A 12,114-nucleotide genomic window follows, 5' to 3' on the forward strand; every position below is an offset into this window, starting at 1 on the left:
CGCCAAGACTCGGGTAAGTACCTAATATGGTTACGGAGAAAATAAAATGAGTAACTGCGGCTAGTACAACATACTCGACGTTGCTTGGTACTAATGCCAAAGGATCGATGGTCACGAATCACGACCGCAGATTGTGGGGGACTGAAAGTATAGATAAAGATCTGACTAAATCTGCACACCGGAAGGCATTATCAAGAATATGCAGTACTCTTCTTACAAAGCATTGCATTTTAAAAGGCTTCAGTCTAAGTCGTTTAAAAACAACCTTCTTTTTGAACTATTATGTCAAGTTTTTGACAAGTCGTTCGTTCGGTAAATAACATATTTATTCAGCCTTCTCAATGGGAGGGTTTGGCAGCACAGCGCCCAGAATGGCGCAGGCTGGTGATGAGGCGAGTACACGAGTTCGAGCAACAGCGCACGGCAGACCTCGACGCTAAACGTGATGAGTTGAAGGCCCGTCCCCCTGCCGCTATTCATTATAATTACCAAAACGGTGTGCTCACGTGCCCTCACTGTGCGCGGGAGTTCACTGTAAAGATAGGCTACATAAGCCATCTTCGGGCGCATCAGCGTCGTGCAGACTAGGAGTCGAAGTGGTCGCCATGGCCGAAATCGGTCGGAGAGATCAATCATCAACATATTTATTAAAACACGGTCACTATGGTTAATTGATTCTCTAACATTTAGATCAACTTGCCGAAGTTGTATGTACAAAGTTGTAACAGAATATTATTTACTTATTCTGTAAAAGATCGAAGTTTGGACATCGAGGCAGGTGCTATAAGTAAACCTTCTTCACTATGTCCTAGTCAGATGTAAATACAAGCTGGGCGTATATCACCCATTAGTAAACATTATTCAATTGCAAAATAATATAAACAGTTATATTATATTACGCTCTTTTTGCCACAAGAATATAATTTATGTATTTTACATTTTCCTAATAAGCATAAACAGGTATAATGATCGGTTTTTACGCATTTAAAATAACTATAGCTATTGTTTCCAGTGAAACGAATAAGGTATGAAAGCCTACAAAGAGGTAACATTACATTATGTTACATAGAAAATGCAGCAATCGCCCGGTTCGTGAAGCGTGACGTAGAAAATTGCGTCATCAGGTTAAGGAAAGGTAAAAGTTGTCAATTATACCGTAAGTACACATATTATGACATACGTACTGCAAATGTTCTTACTGTGGTTAAAAGTTTTGTTAAGGTGTTATATGATGTGTTTATTTTAAAATATTTTTGGTAGGTTTCTTTTTACGTAAACTTAATCCGAAATTATACATAAACTTTTAACTCCGATAAAAATATTACGTTATGGACACGTCAACTTATGGACCACTAGGTCTTACATAATGTTACAAGTACCCATTCCCTTGTAAGATCCCCTTCAGATTCCAATTGTAAAAAAACCACTCAGCTAGTAGCATAATTAATGAACAAACGAATTGCTTCCCACGTATTGGGCTATTGACTTAAAAACGATATCAATTACCTGATTCTTTGTTGTGTGGTGTGATTGACAATTAATCAATCACACTTATGCACGAATTGCGAACACGTCGAGCACGAAATTGAAAAATCCCGTATAAGTATAACCTTGGTGTGATGTTCGTTGTAGGTAGGTATTTAGGTATTATATGACCCTATGGCGTTTCCTTGCGTGCTATGTAAGGGGTACCTTTATTGCCTCCGGCTAATTCCGGTGCACAGTAGCAATCGCAATTAGATTTACAGCCATTTAGTTAAATGGCTGATAAATTGCAAAATGTCTCCTATAAAAGTTGGTCGCTTTATTTGTTTGTCAAGTTAAGCGTCGTGTGGTTTTTCAATTTTAGGGTTCCTAAAGGATCCTGTTGTCGAGGAGCTCGGTGGCGCAGCGGTAAACGCGCTCGGTCTGCGATTGTTGAAGTAAAGCAACTTTCGCAGAGGCCGGTCATAGGATGGGTGACCACAAAAAAAAAGTTTTCATCTCGAGCTCCTCCGTGCTTCGGAAGGTACGTTAAGCCGTTGGTCCCGGCTGCATTAGCATTCGTTAATAACCACCAATCCCCCCTGGGGCCGCGTGATGGTTTAAGGCCCAATCTCCCCACTGCTGTTGGTCTCCCAAATATTAAATGAATAAATAAAATAAAATACATTTTGTTGTTCGAACTCATGGCACTAAGATGTATCATAAACCTGGACCTGTGACTTCATAAATACAACAACGTGCAATACAACAACGCATTCAGGGTGCTGTTGGGGTTGCCTCGTTTTTGTAGCGCGTCAGGGATGTTCGCTACGCCACAAGGCGCAAAAGATGCGCGTCCCTGGTGCGCAGGATACGGGCTAGTTCCAGCAGCGTCCTGGCGATGTTGGCTAGCAGGTTGGACTGTGTGTACATGTCTCGCTGCTGTGCTATTGCTGGGGGTGTGGCAAGGCGGTGAGTCGCGGGTCAACTCTCCCGTATTTAATTATATTTCCTTGTTCTACTAACCTAATATATAAGCTTTGTTATTAACAAATTATGAGTCCTAGTAACTTGAATAAAGAATTTAATTTAATTTATAAAGGGCCATATCTCACTAGAACACCATGGTGGTCACGAGTGTCACAGGTTCGAATCCTAGTCCCGGTTCGCACTCTAAACCTCTGTATTCGACTATGGGTTCGAATTCATGTTTGGATCATAGATAATTAATATCACATGTTTTCCAAGGTTTGTGCCCGGTTAATGATAATAGACCCGGCGCCCTATATTACATGATACTTTTAAATAGATGGCGTAGTGTGTATACTATGAAATATACAGTATAATATTAAGTATACACACACTTCGATAGGCAGAGGCCCATCCCGTCAGTTTCATGCGTGATGTTATGTGTTGTCAACAGGTTAATAGTCTGGCAATCTGTCGTATCTTTTCTGTGTTTCATGGTTATCGTATATAACCAAATATTATGGTCGTAAGGCTATACTGGGGGTTAAAATGGCCACATCGAAACTATTCACATAAGAAAGCAATAATTTGACATTTGCGCATATAAAAGTAAGTGCGCACTGCAAACAAATGTCAAATAGCAATATTGCTTTCTTAGATGAATTGCTTCGATGTGGCCATTTTAACCCCCCTGGTGAGTTTGCCCCCTCCAATTGGCTTTAAGGGCGTTTTAGCGTCAGCAAAAATTAAATTTCTTTAAAAATAGTCTACTGATTTTTACTTATATTTTTATAATATTATTTGTCTTTGTAATATATTATTTATTATACTCGATACACCTCGCAATTTATATTACGCATAGGTTATAAAAAAAATATTAGATACTCGTACTAATTGTTAAGAATGCAATATAAGGGTTCCATTTTTCCTTTTGAGCTTGGGAACTCTAAAAACAAATGTAAGTACCTAATTTTATATTGTGTATTATGTTTTTAATTATGAATATTAATATTCAAAATTCAAATTGAATTTACCACGTGTTTTGTTTAACAAGAATGCGGAATCTGATAACTATTACGGAGTTTTTTCTTTTTTAACTAAAATCCTGAAAACCATCTGGCCACGTATTTTAGTAAGAAACAATTTTATCGTAACTGGTAAGACAGCTGATTCTTTAAACAATATGATCGTGGTATAAAGCTGTACGGCTCTTAAATTGTATAGTGAAAAATAGCACTTAAAGGTTGTAATCGATTTGAAAAGTGAAAATAAAAGTATTGCGTTATAACGTACTGTAAGTAGTAATCAGTTTTTTTAGATCTGGCTAAAGTATAAGCCGGTAATTTTAACCCTCAGAATTTTCATCTATAATGATTTTTTAATGAATTTGAAAGGATTTAGAAGCATTGAAGTGAGAAGAAGGAATACCGTCAGGTATAGACTTAATTTTAATTGTACATTACTTTTAGAAGGCAGGTTGATACAGATTATTGTTTTCACAACTGTGTGACGGACTGCGACCATTCCAACACGGTGGATCAATTAGTTATATGGGCAACAGGTTGATCAGTATTCTATTAAGGTATCTAATACCATCATACCATAACGGCGTCCGTGGTCCTCCGTGAGCGTTGGGCTCACGATCCGGAGGTCCCGGGTACAAATCCCGGTGGGGACACATCACGAAAATTACTTTGTGATCCCTAGTTTGGTTATAGGACACTACAGGCTAATCACCTGATTGTCCGAAAGAAAGATGATCCGTGCTTCGGAAGGTACGTTAAGCCGTTTGTACAGGTTTCTTACTGATGTACGTTAGTAGTCGTTACATGAGCCATGTCACGGGTCTTTGGCGGCTCAATAGTAACCCTGATGGGTTGATGGGGTTGGTAATCCACCTCACAAACCACACGATAGAAGAATAATAAGGTACCTAATATGGTAGGTATATCCGTGTGAGAGCCCTCAGCGCCCCCATTTGTCCGGCCAAGTATTTAAGGTAACCTACCCTAATAAATGACGTCGTATCCATCTTAAGACTTCATGACAAAAATGGCTGCAAGTTGTCTCCTCTTGTACTTCTTCCAACCCTTATTTTTAATAATCATACCTCCCAGACAAGAAGTCTTAGTTTATATTATTAAACTTTTTACTGAGGTAACTAATGAAGGATAAAATTTTGTTTTGTACAAAAGTGTGACGTTTTGTTTCGTTTTATTTTATACCGCATACAGTAGCCGCTACTTGGTCGGCAAATTATTACCTATGCACAGAATAAGGTGAGGCTCTTTTGCCAGCGGAACCACCGCTGAGCGGATACCAAAGACACCATTTTTCTTCTTCCGTCAAGAAAACTCTAAACCGGCGAGCATGAGATTCTTTGATGCAAGTACCCGGAGTCGTAGAAAGTGGAATTCTGTGCTCACTGCCTACCCCAATGGGAAAAAGACGCGATCTTATGTACGTCAAGAAGAGAAGAAGATATATTTTCAGATACGGTAGGTACTCAACCACAATGCCAGGCACTATCCGTGGTATATCATTGTTTTACTCAGGTCAATGGCATTCATTATTTGATGTTGAGAAATATAGATTATAGATTATAATCTATATTTAAAAAAATATTATAATTATTATTTATTATAAAATCAAGTCTAAGGCAAATCTAAGATAAGATATATAGATTCCAACAATAGTAATAGACTATCTGACACCTGAAGAACCTAACACCTGACTCCTGAATATTCCTATGTTGCACTACGGCCTCCGTGGTCGTGGCTGATCACCTGATTGTCCGAAAGTAAGATGATCCGTGCTTCGGAAGGCACGTTAAGCTGTTGGTCCCGGTTACTACTTACTGATGACAGTTGCATGTCCCATATCAGGGGTCTTTGGCGGCTCAATAGCAACCCTGACACCAGGGTTGATGGGATTGATAATCCACCTCACAACCCACACGATAGAGTAGTACTATACCGCTAAGTATGTAATATTAAATATCTCCTATAATTGAAGGTTGCTCTTGCTATTTCTCTTTTGTTTTTGTATTTCCTATTTGTGCAATAAAGTTTTTTTTACGTTAAAACTCGTATGTAATGTATTTAATAATATCTAAATACTCAGTCGAGATATTCCCCGCTACAGTCAAATCCGCTCTTTTAATTCAGCTAAACGGTCGTTAAATACTGTTTTAGGTGTTTCCCTGTACGCGTGTTTGATGCAAAACGATGTTAACTTCATACTTATTGCGTTGGTAGTGATATCCGTAAGATGTATACGTGTGTTTTAATTAGATGACCACGTATCAAAAAAATCTGGTGTTTTATATTGTACATCCCGAAGGTCACCGGTTCGAATTCAATGGGCCTCAGAACTGCTGTAATGGACGAATACTTAAGGATATAAGACCTTCCACCAACTTGGAATATGCTCTCTCTCTCTCTCTCAAAAATTGTTGGTTAAAGCCATGTTGGATTTAAACCTGAGAACTCACAATGAGAGTGGATCGTCCTTCTAACTAAGCTACTACGGCTATTCAGCGTATTATAAAGTACAGTCATGAGCAATATAATGTACCCACTTTAGGACTCTGTCGCACTAACATATTTGACATTTAGTGAGACTTACAGTTCAAAAGTTAATGTGACATGGTACAAAAGTGTATACATATTAATGCTCGTGACCGTACAAGCTAAATTCAAATTCAAAAATATCTTTATTCAATAGGAACCACAGTTGCTCTTTGAATCATCAATTTTTACATAACGAACGTCTCATCCGCCTAAAACTACTGCAGCTTCTCACTACCTGTATAGCCGGGGAAAAGAGGTTGCAAGAAAAACCTCGGCACGGGACGATGTCATAGGTAAATCATAGGTACTTAAATTATTATAAGTATCTATTATAATAATTATTATAGATAGGTAGCTATTGGCCATTGGGTAATTAGGTAGGTATACATTATGACATCAATAGAATTTTAAGACACGGCATTAAACATTGTGTGTGACAAAAAAATAAGTAAGTAGCCGTGGTAGCCCAGTCGCAAGAACGATTGACTCTCTGTAAGGTCGCAAGTTCGAATCCAGCACGGGGCTAAACTTTTGATTTTCGAAATCATTTTTCGAATTCATGTTTGGATCAGCACGTGTTCAGCGGTGAATGAAAACATCGTGAGGAAACCCACATAAGCGAGAAATGCATGTCAATCGGAGATATGTGGCCTAACTTGTATTGGGCTGGTTTTCCCTTCGCGGATTGGAATGTCAGACAGGCAGTCGCTTCTGTAAAAAACCGGACCTGTCAAATATTCAGGTTAGGTAAGCGGCCCCTGTGAAAACGGGAAAACGCCAAGGAGATGATGATGTGACCAAAAAATGAGAAAATAAGTTAGTTCTTTAGAAGTCAGAAAAAGAGTAAGTAAACAATCTAATATAAACATCAAAAATAGATTTGGTACTTACTGAAAAAGCTCCTCAGTCGAGAAGATGACTACAGTGATTGTTAAGTTTTTAGCTGTGCTCAGATCAATAGACTTGACCGACTGAAATGAATAAAAAAAATATGTTAACCTCAAGAATATAGGATCGCAGATTTACACGAGACGACGTTAATTCTACTACCTGTAAAAAAATTAAGTATACCAATTGTCATGTAATCACTACATAGAATAAAACAAAGTCGCTTTTTCTGTCCCTATGTCCCTATAAATCTTTAAAACTACGTAACGTATTTTGATGCGGTTTTTTTTTAAAGATAGAGTAATTCAAGAGAAAGGTTTAGATGTATAATAATATTCATTAAATAGTGGAGAAATACTGTTATTTTTGACGTTTTTAGTTTGATGTTGTAAATCATTTCATTTTTTCCTTAGCATTGTACCCGAGCGAAGCCGGGGAGGGTCGGTATGCATGTTGTATTGTTCTACACAACTGCACCAGAACTGAGTAACTGAGTACGGACTTCGTTCTATTTTGACTTAAAAATAAAATACAAGACAAATAAAAATATCCCTGTTTGAAGATCTCAAAAGTTTTGTCAACTTACCTACTATGCTAGATCCAATATAAAATCTATTGCATTATTGTGATTCAGCTGATTATTTCTCCTCGCCAACAGATAATTCTTCTTCAACATTCTTTCTGATCCTGCAAAAACAAAAATTTCATTGTTAATATGGTTTTAAGACATTACCTACCTGCCAGTACCATGTTCATCATCATCATCAGCCGTATGACGCCCACTGCTGGGCATAGGCCTCCCCCAAGGATCTCCACGACGATCGGTCCTGCGCTGCCCGCATCCAGCGGCTTCCCGCGACCTTCACCAGATCGTCGGTCCACCTTGTAGCGGGCCTACCCACTGAGCGTCGTCCGACACGTGGTCGCCATTCCAGAACCTTTCCGCCCCATCGGCCATCGGTTCTCCTCGCTATGTGTCCTGCCCACTGCCACTTCAGCTTTGCAATTCTTCGAGCTATGTCGGTGACTTTAGTTCTCCTGCGGATCTCCTCATTTCTGATTCGATCGAGCAGGGAAATACCGAGCATAGCTCTCTCCATTGCCCGCTGAGCGACACCGAGCCTCCTCACGAGACCATGTTCATAACATAACATAAAGCTCACGGTTATATTATCACAATTGGGGTAGTAAAAAGTACTTTTTTTTTGACGTGACGTATTGTATTGTTCGAAATCTAGCTGAGTGAAAAGATGTAACAGTCAAACAATTACCTACCACAGACAGGCTAAATATAACAATTACTATCTACGTTTTAATTACTTTTGAATTTAAAACAGATTTGATCACGGAATGAGCACCTTATAGTCACAAAGCAACAATCGTTATCTTCGCATACCACCAACCGCTTAACTAATTTTACATGATGGACCAGTGGAGTCAGATCCTATCTTTTAAAATTACTGATTGTAAAATACCTCGCCAGAAATTCGTAGAATACCTACGGTTATTTTTTTAAAACAATTTCTTTATTATACTGGATAATACTGGCCTGACCTAAATTCTATATCCTAGAAAAGTTCACAGTTACCACAAACGTTGACGTCCTAACCAAAAACTAGATAGAAAGAATTGTGATTGACTACTAGAAATATCAACAAACTTATACTTTGCTGGGCTGTCTATTAATATTAACATGTATAGGTACACTTACTTACAAGATAAAAAGATATTATTTCAAGATAAGTATTGCAAATAAAACTCACTCAATCAATAAAATACTTTCTACCACGTGTGAAAAATGGAAAATATAACTAAACAAATTAATTTCTCATAAACCGTTCACCACTTCCACATTCAATTTTCGAATGCAGGTGGTAGGTATGCGCGGGAAAATAAAACAAGGCTACCCATATGGATAACGAGGTTCAAAAATAAACTCCTAGAAATACCATCGTAGACGTTTTTATTTATTCGCAACTAGCGCGCCCCGGTTTCGCACGGGTAGCCAAAGCCCTATATGACTAAATTATTTTTGTCAACTGCTCGTGCCCTAGCGGTAGTAAAGCAGCCCATTACAGAAAACAGTTCAGGTCTCTGATACGGACCCCTCCGACGTCATTTTCTCTCTTTCAGCGCGTATCGGCCCACTCTAAGCTAAGCCGAGGTTCTCACCCACACGAGTACCCTCAGGCTAGTAATTGCCATCCAAGGCAAATCTTTTATAAATAATGTAGGTATATAATAATACGACATGAAGTCTCAGTCAAAAAGTCTATGCTGGAGTGGAAGCAAGCCATACTTCAAAATTGAATTGGAGTGGAAGCGAAAACATCTTAACATAACATAACAAATACTTTATTGCACAAACAGGAAAAAACAAAATACAAAACAAAAGAGAAATAGAATCATCAAAAAAAAAATCAAATAGAATCATCTTGTACATCTTCCCGGCAACACACCATACGGATCAATCATTTACATCCTTCTTAGGACTTCAGAAACAAAGTGGCTGCAGGTTTCATCTACTTACATGTGGCTCTGTTTACTGTAGTGTTGTTTATATCAATAAAAATCGAAAAACGAATAGATGCTTATCAAAATAAACACTTTTATTTAAAGTAGATTAACTTTGCCTTTTCCACAACGCAATTTAGACAAATATTTTTGAAAAAGTTATAAACTTATAACGACGAAATGAAAAAATGAGTACGCGCTGCTAAAATGGTTCGGTTCGGCGGCGGACACGGCGCGGTCGGGAGCTTTGTTTGCGAGATGGGAGGAAAAAAACACGATTTAAACTTCATAATATAAATATACGAAACGGCGGATACTCGTATCGCTCAACCGTCGAGTATCTATGAAGACTGACGAAAGTGTAGGAAGCGAAGGTGGTATGTCAGGATCGTAGAGAGGGGAATTCTGTGATCTCTGCCTACCCCAACGGGAAATAGGCGTGATTTTATGTGTGTTTGTATAAATATCTACGAGTAAGAAATATAGTGACGACTCATCATCATCATCATCATCAGCTCATTAACGTCCCCACTGCTGGCGCACGGGCCTTCCCTATGGATGGATAGGGAGATTGGGCCTTAAACCATCACGCGGGCCCAGTGCGGATTGATGGTTATTAACGACTGCTAATGCAGCTGGGACCAACGGCTTAACGTGCCTTCCGAAGCACGGAGGAGCTCGAGATGAAGACTTTTTTTTGTGGTCACCCATCCTATGACCGGCGAAAGTTACAGTTTAACTTCAACAATCGCAGACCGAGCGCATTTACCGCTGCGCCACCGAGCTCCTCAACTAGTGACAACTACGGCAGCTTATTTTCTTTACTCAAAATACTCCCGGTTAAGGCCAAAGCTGAATACCTAATAGGTCTGGAAAATTACTATAATGACTACTTACTTTAGGAAAATTGATTTAAATAAATATAATACCAGAAGAGTGAGACAAAGGACTTACATTTGTCCAAAAATAAGAAACTATTATTGCCAACGTACCAAGAAATACCTTTTGCCAAAAGTATCCAACAAAAGATATTTCTTGAGAGGGGAATATGAAATATGTAAAAGCAGGTAAAAAGAGAAAACTTAAAATATTATTATGAGAATTAATAACTAGTACTACTTACTTCACATGCTTTAAATTATGCTAATTCTGTTTTGCTAGCAAATCTTGTCTTTGAATATTACTCTTAGATATAGGTAGGTATTATAATTAGGCTAGATAAGGTAACGAGTGCATGGTTGCCAAGAAACTGCCTCTGCATTTTGGCGAGACTATTGTTATGTAAATATTATAATACCTCTTTGTGAATAAATAAATAAATAAAAATAAGTACTTACTAAATTATATTTTAAGCAATCCTTACATCATTATCTACGTAAGTATGTCTCTATAATGTTATCTTTTCACGCGTAAACCACTGAAGGTGTGGAAATAGTTTAAGGGCTAGAAAAGATACTTTCCAGGGAGGGACGTAGTGCGCTGTATGAACTAAGTCCATGCGTACGAAGTCGAGGGCGAAAAGCTATTGGTACATATACAAAGTCGATAATTATTGATGTGGTTTTTCCTAACAAAAAAACCTCACAACGAACAAAACTCGCTGTATGAAGGTTCACGCCCAAAAACTGTGGAATTGATCCACGAATTCCTCGAACAAAAATCATGGTACGACAGCGCCAATTAGTGCGAGTGCGAGCACATTTTTCTATTTGCATCTCCACGGGAGGCAACACAGTTACACTGTATATTTGTATTGAAATAGTTTAAACAAGATATTAGGAACCCGCAGAGCACGCCCTGTGGTCGGCAGGAGGGTCCTCCGTAACAACTGCTCAACACCATCCCGCAGAGGGGTTCCGTATGTCTAAATCACGCGCAAATTATATTTGGCGGTGGTTTTAAGGCGTGGTGAACACTGAAGCATACTCCAAATGATGTTAGAGCCACGAAAATTGTGTTTAGTCAACGGTGTAATGACTTTTTTATTAAGATGTCAGGTTTGCCACAAGCGCCTACGCTGATGTAGTACCTACTGCGAATGTAGAATATAACTTTTACACTAGCTAATTAAGTTGTCTAACTGGTGATTACGGTAATCAAAATAGGTAGTTTATGATCTTGGATTTGTCATGGCGCCCATGTGGTGACTACCGTGTCCTTAACACGCGCACTATCCCGGGCAGATATCCCGTCCGTCATGACGGGGACTTCTCACAGAACAAGTGACTTTTACACGCAAACATTATACGCAGTTGAACAGCATCTGCTAATCCAATCATTTAGCAGTGGCAAACATCCAATAGGTGTATACAAATATGTTATACATACTACCTATCATTGGATAGGTATAAAACAAGACAAAATACGTGCAAGTTTCCTAAGATCTACCTATTTATATCACAATATACGTGTTATAAAGTAAGTATGCATTGCGAGCAACACGGCTCCACGCGAAACCGGACCATATAATTCTAACTCATAAATTTCAGCCACAAATAATACATATTCGAGTGCAAATCGCTCTCTGACTGATGTGAGACCCTTGGATTGCTGTAACCGCGTTATGGGTCGATTTCACACTGCCTTTACCACGTCTTGGATATAAAGCTCCCCTACAATAATCATTATTTATTTTTATACAAAATCATGCTTAATATTTTAACGCATTATTTATGTCAATAATGAATGTTTTCCACACGCTTTAAAG

The sequence above is a fragment of the Pectinophora gossypiella genome, chromosome Z (genome assembly GCF_024362695.1).
Source record: "Pectinophora gossypiella chromosome Z, ilPecGoss1.1, whole genome shotgun sequence".
Lineage (NCBI taxonomy): Eukaryota > Metazoa > Arthropoda > Insecta > Lepidoptera > Gelechiidae > Pectinophora > Pectinophora gossypiella.